Below are 12,032 nucleotides of genomic sequence, written 5' to 3' on the forward strand. Positions count from 1 at the left end.
AGTTAGTAGTTATTTGCTGCTGAACATAGTGAAGGGGACCGAGGGTATGATAATGCTCAGAATTTTTCCTTAATGTGATTTCATGTCTGAACTTTTTTCGAGAAAGGCATGCAATGCATTGTAACAACCACCAGGGGCCACTGTGGAAAGGTGCCCTAATTCCGTTGGGGGAGAGGTGTGGGAGAAAATAGGGGGGTGAAGGGTGAGCTGCTTTTTTATTTAAGAAGTACCGTATTTAAGTTTGCTTTAAACATTTAAATGTAATTTAAAAAGAAACAAAAATAACGAGGTAAATCTTTTTGTTACCAAGCATTAAATTAATGAATTAATGCACTGATTTAATTCTGAGTTTCTTGATAAGTCTGGCAAAATGAAAAATATGTTGACTTCATGTTGTTCTGTTATACAGAACAGCTCATCAGCAGTAACAAACTTCAACGGCACAAAATCAAAACGGCATCCACTGTGTGGGTCTTTATGTAAGGGCTACGGGGTACACATCTCCCAATGTTTTCAATTAGAATTTTGCAGAGAACACGTTTATATTGCTCAAAATGGAGTTTTGTGTATCTATTATCCATAATGACTGAGGAAATAAAAATAAAGAATCCATCCAGGAAGGCATTTCTGCAGGAAATGAACTGGATTCGGGAATATTACTTCCTAATGGTAGCAATGCAGGATTAACTTTCTTAATGCAGGCATTAAGGGAATTTCTAGGGAAATGCCTAGATAAAATGCCCATTATGTTATTTATCCAACATGTGCTTAAATGAGCCATCCACAAATGCTCAGAACTGGCTTTTGGTTTTTATCTGTTGAGAGCCTAAAGTAGAACTACTATCAAATAAATATCATTTATTGGTTGAAATGGAACTCTCATGCTTGACTCTGCTTGACTCTGGAGTTGAGCATTCTAGTGATGCTCACCTCCAAGTGCCTCTGTGACATTTCCCTCTTTTGACATGTCACCTGTTGCCATTCAATATTGATCTTCTTTCTGCCTATCCTTTAAATGTTGGTGTTTTTCACTGTTTTATTATCAATGTGTGAACTCTTCCTGCAACAGTGTATTCACTCTCTTCAACCACCACACGTGCGCTGATGATGTCTCAGTCCAAATTTCCAGTTGAGATATCTTCCCTGAGATTCAAGCTACTTTTTTTTTCTTTTTACATTTTTTTAATGTTTATTTATTTATTTATTTTTTGAGAGAGAGAGAGAGAGAGAGAGAGAGAGAGAGAGCGAGCACAAGCAGGGGAGGGGCAGGGAGACAGGGAGACACAGAATCTGAAGCAGGCTCCAGGCTCTGAGCTGGCACGGAGCCAGATGTGGGGCTCGAACCCACGAACCGCGAGATCATGACCTGAGCTGAAGTTGGACGCTTAGCCGACTGAGCCACCCCGGCGCCCCTGAGATCCAAGTTTCTAATTCCTACCGCATCTTCATGTGGAGGGATATACATATTATAAATAGATATTGCCGGCTCTGTTTCTTCAAGATTAAACTTACCAGATTCACTCTCACGCCTATGTTTCTTCAATGGACACTACTATGTAACCTGTCATACAACGGAGCCACCCATCTGAGAATCGTTGAAGGTGTATCTCCTTTACTCACCTTTCCTATCTTCTGTTACAGAATGTTGTCAATTTCCCCACTCTTCTTACTTCACAGTAATTGCTTGTGTCCAGATACTAATAAAATTTAAATACATTTTTAACAAATTTAATAAATTTAATAAAATTTTATTTTAAGAGCAACCTCCCCTTCTCACCCCATACACATACACACAACACTAGAGTGGAACACTTCACAGCATGGATTTTTATCTCATTTTGGCTTCTTTGCACTTATTTCTAGTTTCTAAATATTTATTGAATCGATGCGTAATGGGAAAAAAAAGTAATTGAATTATGAATGTCCCTAGCTTTCCCATTAAAAAAAAAAAATGCGGGGCGCCTGGGTGGCGCAGTCGGGTAAGCGTCCGACTTCAGCCAGGTCACGATCTCGCGGTCTGTGAGTTTGAGCCCCGCGTCGGGCTCTGGGCTGATGGCTCAGAGCCTGGAGCCTGTTTCCGATTCTGTGTCTCCCTCTCTCTCTGCCCCTCGCCCATTCATGCTCTGTCTCTCTCTGTCCCAAGAATGAAATGAACGTTGAAAAAAAAAAATTTTTTTTTAAAAAAATGGGTTAGAGGCTTTGTCGTTTCATTTATTTCTCTTTGCTCAGCTTCTTTGGAGGTTTCCGCCTTTACTAGGAGAGTTCTTTGGGATTTTGTAATAGGGAATTAAGATAGGAGGAAGGAGAGAGGGAAGAGAAGTCTTCAGACAGGGCTTGTGGAAGAATTACACAGAGAAAATTTAGAGGAGATTTGAGAAAGGTAAGTGTATTTTATGAATAAAATGGACACGACAGAAAAGAGAGTTTTCGGAATATGTTATTGTGGTCAGAAAATCTTCCACAAGTGTTGAGAAATACAAGTAGAAGAAAAGAGATATGAAAAATATAATTTGAAATGATTTTTTGGTTGTCTAATTGTGCATATACCCTGACGAAAGAGTCACAGATTCAATGCAGATACAAATCATTAAATGCATAATACATAAATGAGCGAGTGAATGAATGAATGGGTAAGAGCGTGACCAGGATTGTCATTTGGATGGAGGGTGTTCATATCTGCATAAGAATTCCTGCAGGTTGTCCCAGATAATGGGTTGTAACCGGAGAAAAATTTTAAAGTGTTTAATTATTTTTGAGAGAGAGAGAGAGAGAGAGAGGCAGAGAGAAGGTCTGAAGTGGGCTCTGTGCTGACAGCAGAGAGCCCCATACAAGGCTCAAACTCATGAATCACGAGATCATGACCTGAGCTGAAGCCAGATGCTTAACCGACTGAGCCACTCAGGGCTCCCCATAACCAGAGAATTTTGTGGCATTTGATTTAGAAGAGGCAATTTTGATTTGAAAATTTGCAAGATCACGTGATAATAATTTCATAATAGTAAAGGTGCCTTAACCGAACTATATCCTGGTGGGCCTATTAAAATAAATTTATGTGTGAACTTTGTCAAAGCATTGAATAAATGGGTCTGTTGGAAGAGATTCCTCAATATTTTCGAATTAAATTGTATTTACACATATAATTATTTCAACTTTAAGCTTTGTGAGTATGTATATGTTCTGTTATGGATAATGCTCAGCGAATATGTGTAGCTATCTTTAATTCACCTCCTCGTTATAAGAGTAAAACTTTAGCAAAGAATGATTGCTCTAGCAGATGCTTCCAGTCACCTGGTAACTATTTCAATGTATGTTGTAGATTGGGGACTTTAAAACCTAAGCTTGATTTTCACATCATTACCAATTGATTTTTTTTTTTCTTTTCATCAGCTCATTTGATTTGAAAATAGCCTCAAGGAAGCATGAATAGCATGAGATCAAGCGTCATGAGCTCATCAGATTCACAGGTGGTTCCTCTTTACAGATTTGCAACATGACTAATGGTTGGGATAGCTGAGAATAGTCCTACCTCTTCCTTAACTGTATTCTTAATAATTATCTCACTACTGATACAAAGCGGAAATATCTGCTGAGTTTATGTGTAGGATATTAAATTTAAAAACCTAGTTGAAATCTTTTTGCAAGAAGGAAACTAGAATGAAAGTATCTAGCAGGGCAACTGGTTTATAATTGAAGATAGTTTTTCTTCATAAAGATGACACAGACAACCCTTTATTCTGAAGGATTAGTTGGATAGTTTGACAAACATTTGATTTCATCACTCAGCACTGGTTCTGAACTACTGATATTTTATACTGTTGCTCTGTCTTCCTAGTCCTCTTTTCAGTTTTGGGTTTTTGGGTTACTGAATCTCAGGATTGGGATCCCTACACTGTTTGGACCTAGTCTGTATCCATTTAACAGTGACTGTCGAGCATTTGAAAGGTGGTGAATCTGCCCTGAGATAGGCTATAAGTGTAAAATGCACACCTCTTTGCAAAGGCTTCATTTGATGGAGCTCCTGGGTGGCTCAGTAGGTTAAGTGTTCGACTCTTAATCTTGGTTTGGGTCATGATCTCATGGTTCGTGAGTTTGAGCCCCTGCTTTGGGCTCTGTACTGACAGCACAGAGCCTGTTTGGGATTCTCTCTTTCTCTCTCTCTGTGTTTCCCCTTCTACTCTCGCTCGCACTCTCTCACACTCTCTCTCTCTCAAAATAAGTAAATAAATTTAAAAAGTTCATTTGAAAAAAGGAATGTATTCTTTTGTAGTTTTTAAAAACTATTTTTATTTTTTTATGTGTATGTTGAAATAATGAATTTTTGTCTGTTTCCTTCTCGTATTTGATGTGACTGCCAGGAAAATCTAAGTTACATATGTGGCTCACATATTGCTGAGACTTTAGACAAAGTTGTCATAATTGTAGACCTAGTGATGTAATTTTCTCAGATATCAGTAAATATGTGAGCTTTAATAATTCTATTAGCTGAAGACATTCTGATAATGTATCTCCAAATATGTACCTATTAAATTCTTTAAATTGTTTTTCTTATGAAGTTAAGATGTTGAAAAAATAACTTGTTCTTAAGTTTTTGGTGACTGACCGACTTCTTGGCAACATAACAATAATTTTTGGTCATTCCAGGCAGGGTTGGTAGGGCCATCTAAATTTTCATGTCTTGGGAAAGCAAAAAATGTTAGCTTCTCTGATGGAAATGGCTGTGAACTAAAGTCAGAAGACCTGGATTAAAGCCAAGGCTTACTTGGCCACTTACAAACTGCATGATCTCCAGTAATAAATTATCTTGCTGGGAGCCAACAGTGTGTTTCCATATCTATAAGAAGGGAAAAATTAATAATAGCAGTCCTACCTATCCACAAGGTTATTGTGGCAAATGGAATCATAATGGTTAGAGTGTTCACTAAAATCTTTTGTAAGGTGTTATTACATATATAAAGTGTGATTTTATTATCTTGTGATATATGGACAGTAAAATCATATGTATACTTATTTAAAAATTTTTTAAATGTTTTATTTATTTTTGAGAGAGAGAGAGAGAGAGAGAGAAAATGAGTGGGGGAGGGGCAGAGAGAGAAGGAGACACAGAATCCGAAGCAGGCTCCAGGCTCTGACCTGTCAGTGCAGAGCCCGACGTGGGGCTTGAACTCGTGAACTGGGAGATCAAGACCTGAGCTGAAGTCGGAAGCTTAACTGACTGAGCCACCCAGGCACCCCAATATATGTATATTTATTTTAGTATGTTTTCTGAAGGAGAAAAAAATATAAGTAGTATTTATTTGGTAGAGCTCTTGCGGAGCCTAAACTGATATTAACGCTTATTCTCTGCCCCGGATTCCAGCCAGAGATAATGACCTCAACTATTTCTGTCTTCAGTTCTTCTGGGGCTCATCACTACAATTGTAAATAATAAACTTGCATCTTTTTTCTGTAGACAGTGGCTAATTAAGCCTGGGCTATGAATAAGAATTTAGCTCACTAACACTATCTCCCAAGTTAAATAACCTGTATCATTATTTGATGTTTTCCTTGCTTCTCTTTTTAACCTTAAATGATATAATGAATCCTATTGTTCTTCTTTTCATTAATTTCGACAGCGTCTCTGGGTCTCTCCCTATGTAAAATACAGGCATTAGTGTCCCTATGGCATCTCTCACCTCTCCTCTTTCCCTCGTCTCGTAACTTCTTCTAATTAGTTAGTTATTAGTTAGTTATTTTGTATCTTCAAAGTTTTGGTTCAACCTTAAATGTTGTCTGAGTAGCTCCAAAATTGAGAACCTATGAACGCAACACATCTTACATTATTATGATTAGATAATGTGTATTCACAGCAGGATCCAGGAGTGAGGTTTGCTTTCCCTGGAAGGGTCTTTGGACAATTCTGCTGAGGCTTCCTCCTTGTGGAGCTAAATGCCATGCTTGGAGAGAAAAAGCCGTATGCTATTCTATTCCAACAGGCAGTGCATGTAACAGGTGATCTTCACAGCAAAGATGCACTTAAGTCATCGGAGCTTGTACATTCATGGGAATTTTTGCCTACCTGAAACTTTGCAATGTCTTCTAGAGAGTAGTGGAAACCTGCCTCCTAATGTCCATGATAGGAAAGTACAGACTGTAATTGGTTATTATTGTTGTCCATCGCCTTGGGATAAAAGAAGCAGGAAGATTACCTCAAAAGACAGATCCAGTGATCTGTAGACCTTGACCCTGGATTAATTAGTTTTCTAAAATCCAACCCTTTTAAGATTGGGGCAGAGTGGGATGAGTTAACAAAAATCTCAGGTCTTTGAAACAATTAAGGAAAGAGACCCAGATGAGTGGAGTTTGAGAATCCAGTGTAGGTGATAGTTGATTATTAATTAATATTAAGTTGAGTAGAAAGATGAGTGGATTTTTCTGGAAATCCTTAGAGTGATGTTTATTTGTTAAGGGAATGAACCTTTTATTGCTTTAGTAAAATTCCTTATTAATTAACTGGGCTCAGCAAGGAAGGGAATCTTTTTTGATTTTTGACCCAAAGTACCCTCTCAAATAGACCAAGACATTAGTCAAAATATAATTCTGTGTCATTAAATTGTTTCACTTGAAGGCTGCTGTTCTAAATATCAAACTCACATACATTCCTTTGGAAATAACTGTGCATTTTCCCTTCCTCCTTGCATTAAAAAAAGTCAAAAAGCAAAATAAAAAAAAACATATTCAGTTGCATCTTCCCTTAACTGTTTCTGGCCCCATAACATACTACTTGCCTGAATTACATTTAGAGTTTCCTCAAAACCTATAGAAAAAAAGAGGCAAAACTCTTCCAGGATATGGCTTCTATTTATGCTGCAACCTTGTGTACCTAATTACTTGTCTGTATTAGCTCTCTGCTACATTTAATTTTTTTGTTGTTGACATTTTGAAATTATTGTTTCATGCCTGGGTTATATGCTAGGCATTGTGTTAAATGATTTGCATGCATTACTTTGCTAATATTAATATGGCCATTTTAGAATTGAGAGGCTAACTCATGGAAGCTAGACTTACACTCCTGTCTAACTCAGAGCTCATCGTTTATTCCACCCCTGTGCGCAGTCCCCACTGAATGCCACTTGGAGCACAAGTAGTGTCACATAACACTTGGTGCCCATTTGTTTCATCACTTCATCCCTCCTACCTGTATTAAGCAGTAGGAAAAAAAAAGCCCTCCCCTTTAAGCTATCTGTCTTCTGTTATGCCAGACAATAAATTTATGGACAAAATGATTACTTATGATGTCTTTTCATCACTCCTGTGCCTAAAATAATACTTCGGGCTAGTAGGTGGAAATAAAACTTTATCGATGGTAACAATGGTGATAACTATTAGCCTTTGGTATTAATAGCCAATTGCAATTTCTGCTCCCTTCCCACACACGTCTTAAAGCTTCAACCTTTGAAATCTTCCCACACTTCTCAATCCAGACAGTTCGACTTCACTTCCACATTTCACACTCTGAAACTTCACAAGAGTGGGAGGCACAGCTATCGAACTCTTCTTTCGAAATAAAAATTCATGCCATTTCTGGGGAGTGGGTCGTATCCCAATAATAGGATGGAGGGGAGAGGGAGCATATTTTTCTAGGATGCCACAGTTTCCTCCAATACTTTACTGATTAGTAATTCTTAGGTAACAGAGGCATTCATGGCCAACTGCCTCTTGCAGCCCTCCCATGACCAACAGTGGTACCGCACTCAGCGAGTAAGTGAGCTTTGCTGCAAAACCAGAGAAAACCTCATCTGCGTCTCCTCTATCAAATCGCCTGAGCTCTTTGAAATAACTCAATGGCATTGCAATGGGAACAGCGATGTCGTAGCTGACAGTTTTTATTTTAAATGCTTTCATTTGCTTTAGTTTTAGTTCCAAGCAAAATGCTCTAAATCCTGCACGGTGCGCACACTTATAATTTAAATGCAGCATTATTATACTGTATTGCAACACCAGCAGAAGACAGCCCTCGCTCTGCTGATAGATTGCCAGCACACCAAAAAAGCTCGACCTCTATGAGACCACATGCCCGCTCTGTCTCTGTCTCCATCTCTCTGTCTCCATCTCTATCTCTGTCTCTCTCTTTCACACACACACACACACACACACACACACACACACACAGGCTTGGTTTATATTTGTGAGCATGGAAGTGGACAGACATCACAAACACCTGATACTAGAGGAGGTTAATGAAGACCGGGCCCTAAATCTGAGTGTACAAGTAAGGTTTTGTACCTTAAAACGTTGCAAACGTTATCTTGTTTAAGTGTGCTTAAATTGAAATGGCCCAGGCTTACATTTGGCCGACAAAATAAACATGTACCCCATATCGAACAAATCTGTATTTAAAAAAAAAAAAGTTTTCTCAAGTTAATCATCCTTATTGCCTTTTGCCCCATTCTCAAAACACATCCCTGGGCACCTTTTGGGATGAGCACTGGGTGTTGTATGGAAACCAATTTGACAATAAATTTCATATATTGAAAAAAAAAACACATCCCTAAAACCAGTGCTAGTCAAAATATCTAATCGTAGGTGTGGCATGGGGCATTGACTTATAAGAACAGATGGCCTCACTTTTGTCAGACATTATCCCTTCAGGTGCTGGATCCTAGAAAGATTTAGGTCCCAGGGGAGGGACCCGGAGAGCTGCTCTGGGAGGGAATTGGGGGGGGGGGGGTAGTAGACTTAGGATAGCAGCTATTTATGAAAGATACTGAAGCATTTAAATATTTTAATAGCTTATCAGATAAATGTTAACCTCACTAAAAGCTCATTTATATTAAAAGGTAATACTAGAATCATGATGCTTAGAAAGAGAAGTTTCTAATCTAGTTGTAGAACAGAAGGGTTTAGGAATTCTTCCAGGTGTTGGAAAGGGATCTCAGTCTTCCCAATTAATTTTGAATATAAATATGAGTAGTTCTAACCCTGGTTTTACTAGGAAAATCAAGAAGGGAAAAAAGTTATTATATCTTGTGTTTCCATGAATCATAATCTAATTTAATTATCTCCATAACCCTGTAGGCCTGTATTAGTTTACTAGGGATACCGTAACAAGTACCACAGACTGAGCGGCTCAAATGAGAGAAATTTATTTCCTCACGATTCTGGAGGCAAAAAATCCAAAATTAAGGTGTCAGCAGAGCTGGTTTCATTCTGAGACTTCTTTTCTTGGCTTGTAAACATTTGTCTTCTCCCTGTGTCTTCACATGGTCTTCCCGGTATGTGTGCGTGTACATGTTTGTGTGTGTGTGTCTCCTAATTGCCTCTTCTTATAAGGACACCGGTCACATTGGAGTAGGGTCCATCTTAATATCTTCGTGACTTTAATGATCACTTTAAAGGCCTTATCCCCAAACACAATCACATTCTGGGGGTACTGGGGGTTAGAACTTCAATATACAAATTTGAGGGCGCCACAATTCAGTCCATATCAGAAAGGTAATGATATAACTCCTCCTTTTAGAAAAACTTTATAGAGTCAGTGCATGACTTACCTCAACTCAGCTTGTTAGGGACAATAACTGGGACCCGGTGTCTGCTCCTGTTGTTGCCTGTGCCTCCTAGTCTGTAGCCACCACGCACAACTGCATCACTATCTATGTTGGCCAGGCTGATGTCCAGATCAGCAATGTCTACTGGAGTTCTATTGCCTGCAATATGGCATCCAACCCAATGGCCAGATGCCAATTGACGGAAAATGACTCCTTCAACATCTTCTTCAGTGAGGTGGGTGCTGGCAAGTGTGTGCGCAAGGTAGTGTTTATAGACCTGGAACCCACAGTCATTGGTGACGTTTACACTGGTACCTACTGCCAGCTATTCCACCCTGGGCAGCTCATCACAGGCAAGGAAAATGCTGCCAATAACTATGCCCAAGGACATTATACCACTGGCAAGGAGATCATTGGCCTTATCTTGGACTAAATTCAGAAAGTGGCCAACAAGTACACAGGTGTTCAAGACATCGTGGTTTTCCACGGCTTTGGAGGGGGAACTGGTTCTGCGTTCACCTCCCTGATGATGGAATAACTATTGATTATGGCAAGAAGTCCAAGCTGGAGTTCTCCATTTACCCAATCCACCAGGTTTCCACAGCTGTAGTTGAGCCCTGTAACTCCTATTCACCACCCATGTCACCCTGGAGCACTCTGATTGTGCCTTCATGATAGACAAGAGACCATCTATGACATCTGTCATAGAAATATCGATATTGAGTGCCCAAACTACACTAATCTTAATTGCTTCATTAGCTGGATTGTGTCTTCCATCACTGCTTTCCCCAGATTTGATGGAGCCCTCAATCTGACAGAATTCCAGACCCGCCTGGTATCCTATCCCCACATCCATTTCCCTCTGGCCATATATGCCCTTGCCATCTCTACTGAGAAAACCTACCATGAACAGTCCTCTGAGCAGAGACCACTAGTATGTGAGTTGAGCCAGAAAGCCAGATGGTGAAATGTGACCCTCACCATGGTAAATACATGGCTTGCTGCCTGTTGTACCACGGCGATGTGGTTCCCAAAGATGTCAGTGCTGCCATTGCCACCAACAAGACCAAGCATCCCCTTTGTGGGCTGGTACCCCACTGGCTTCAAAGTTGGTATTGATTACAGGTCTCTCACTGTGGTAGCTGGTGGAGACCTGACCAAAGTACAATGAGCTGTGTGCATGCTGAGCAATACCACAGCCATTGCTGAGTCCTGGGCTCGCCTGGACCCCAAGATTCACCTGATGTATGTATGATTTATTCACTGGTAAGTGGGTGAAAGCATGGAGGAAGGAGAGTTTTTTGAGGCCTCTGAGGACATAGCTGCCCTGGAGAAGAATTATGAGGAGATTGGTGTGGATTCTGTTGAAGGAGAGGGTGAAGAAGAAAGAGAGGAACACCGTTTACCATTCCTGTCAGCCTTGCAGCATGTCCCTCTCAGAACTTTAGCTTCCACATTAGCTGACAAGTGTTAAAGGTTTCTGGTTTGTCTCCAATTTTCACTGTGATCACGTCTTATTTTTCCATGTGTACTTGTCGAATTTTCCTATCATGTCTCAAAGTAAAAGTGTAAGAAGGAAAAAAATATTAAAAAGTTTACAAAATATTTTTAAACGTCAATTTTATTAAGGCATATTTTATACTTAAAATTGTACCCATTTTAAATGTGTAGCTTGAGTTTGGGCAAATCTGTACACCATCTAACCCACACCGCAATCAAACTACAGAAATTTCTATCATCTCAAAAAAAATTGCCTTGTGCTTGTTTCCTGGCATTTCCCCGTCATCCCTGGCTCAAGACTGCCATTGGTTTGATTTCTTTTCTAGTGTTTCATATAAATGGAGTCATAAAGTATGCACACCACTGTCCCTGGCTTCTTTTTACAGCATAATGCATAGTGTTTTTGAGATTCGTCCATTTTGGGGGACGTGTATGAGTAGTTTGTTCCATTTGATTGCTGCGTGGTAATCATTGTATGATTCTACCACCATTTGTTTATTGTTTATAGCTTTTGGCTATTATGAAAAGAGCCTTTAGTTATAGGTCTTTGTTCAGCCAGGACATGTGTTTTCATTTCTCTTGGGTAAATATATAAAAGTGGAAAGCTTTGTCATATGAGAAGTAGGCATTTAACTTTTAAAACTTTCCTTTTTTCAAGAAGAATCTGCTAAATTCTTTTCCAAATGGTTGTATTATTTTACATTCCCACTAGCAGTGTATGAGAGTTCTAGTTCCTCCATATCCCCTCCAACACTTGGTATTATTGGCCTTTGTAATTTTAGCCTTTCTTGTGGATATGTAGTGGTATCTCATTGTAGATTTAAAATTGCATTTTATTGATGACTGAGTTCTAGATATAAGCCATTTGTCAGACATATGTAACTCCCATGTTTTCTTCTATTCTTTAGTTTGCATTTTCAGTTTATTAATGCTCATTCAAAATGCAGAATTTTTAGTTTCAATAAAATTCAACTTATCATGTTGTTTTTAGTTTTGGCCTTTTATGTC

At 39.1% G+C, this 12,032-nt stretch overlaps 1 pseudogene; it reads left to right on the top strand.

Moving 5' to 3' along the window:
* Positions 1 to 8,170: 8,170 nt before the first annotated feature.
* On the top strand, positions 8,171 to 10,998 carry LOC124521116 (tubulin alpha-1 chain-like; annotated as a pseudogene).
* Positions 10,999 to 12,032: the final 1,034 nt, after the last annotated feature.

The sequence above is a fragment of the Lynx rufus genome, unplaced genomic scaffold, assembly GCF_022079265.1.
Source record: "Lynx rufus isolate CCGP_SWC_20201006 ecotype Redwood Valley unplaced genomic scaffold, mLynRuf1.p SCAF_3, whole genome shotgun sequence".
In the NCBI taxonomy this organism is placed as follows: domain Eukaryota; kingdom Metazoa; phylum Chordata; class Mammalia; order Carnivora; family Felidae; genus Lynx; species Lynx rufus.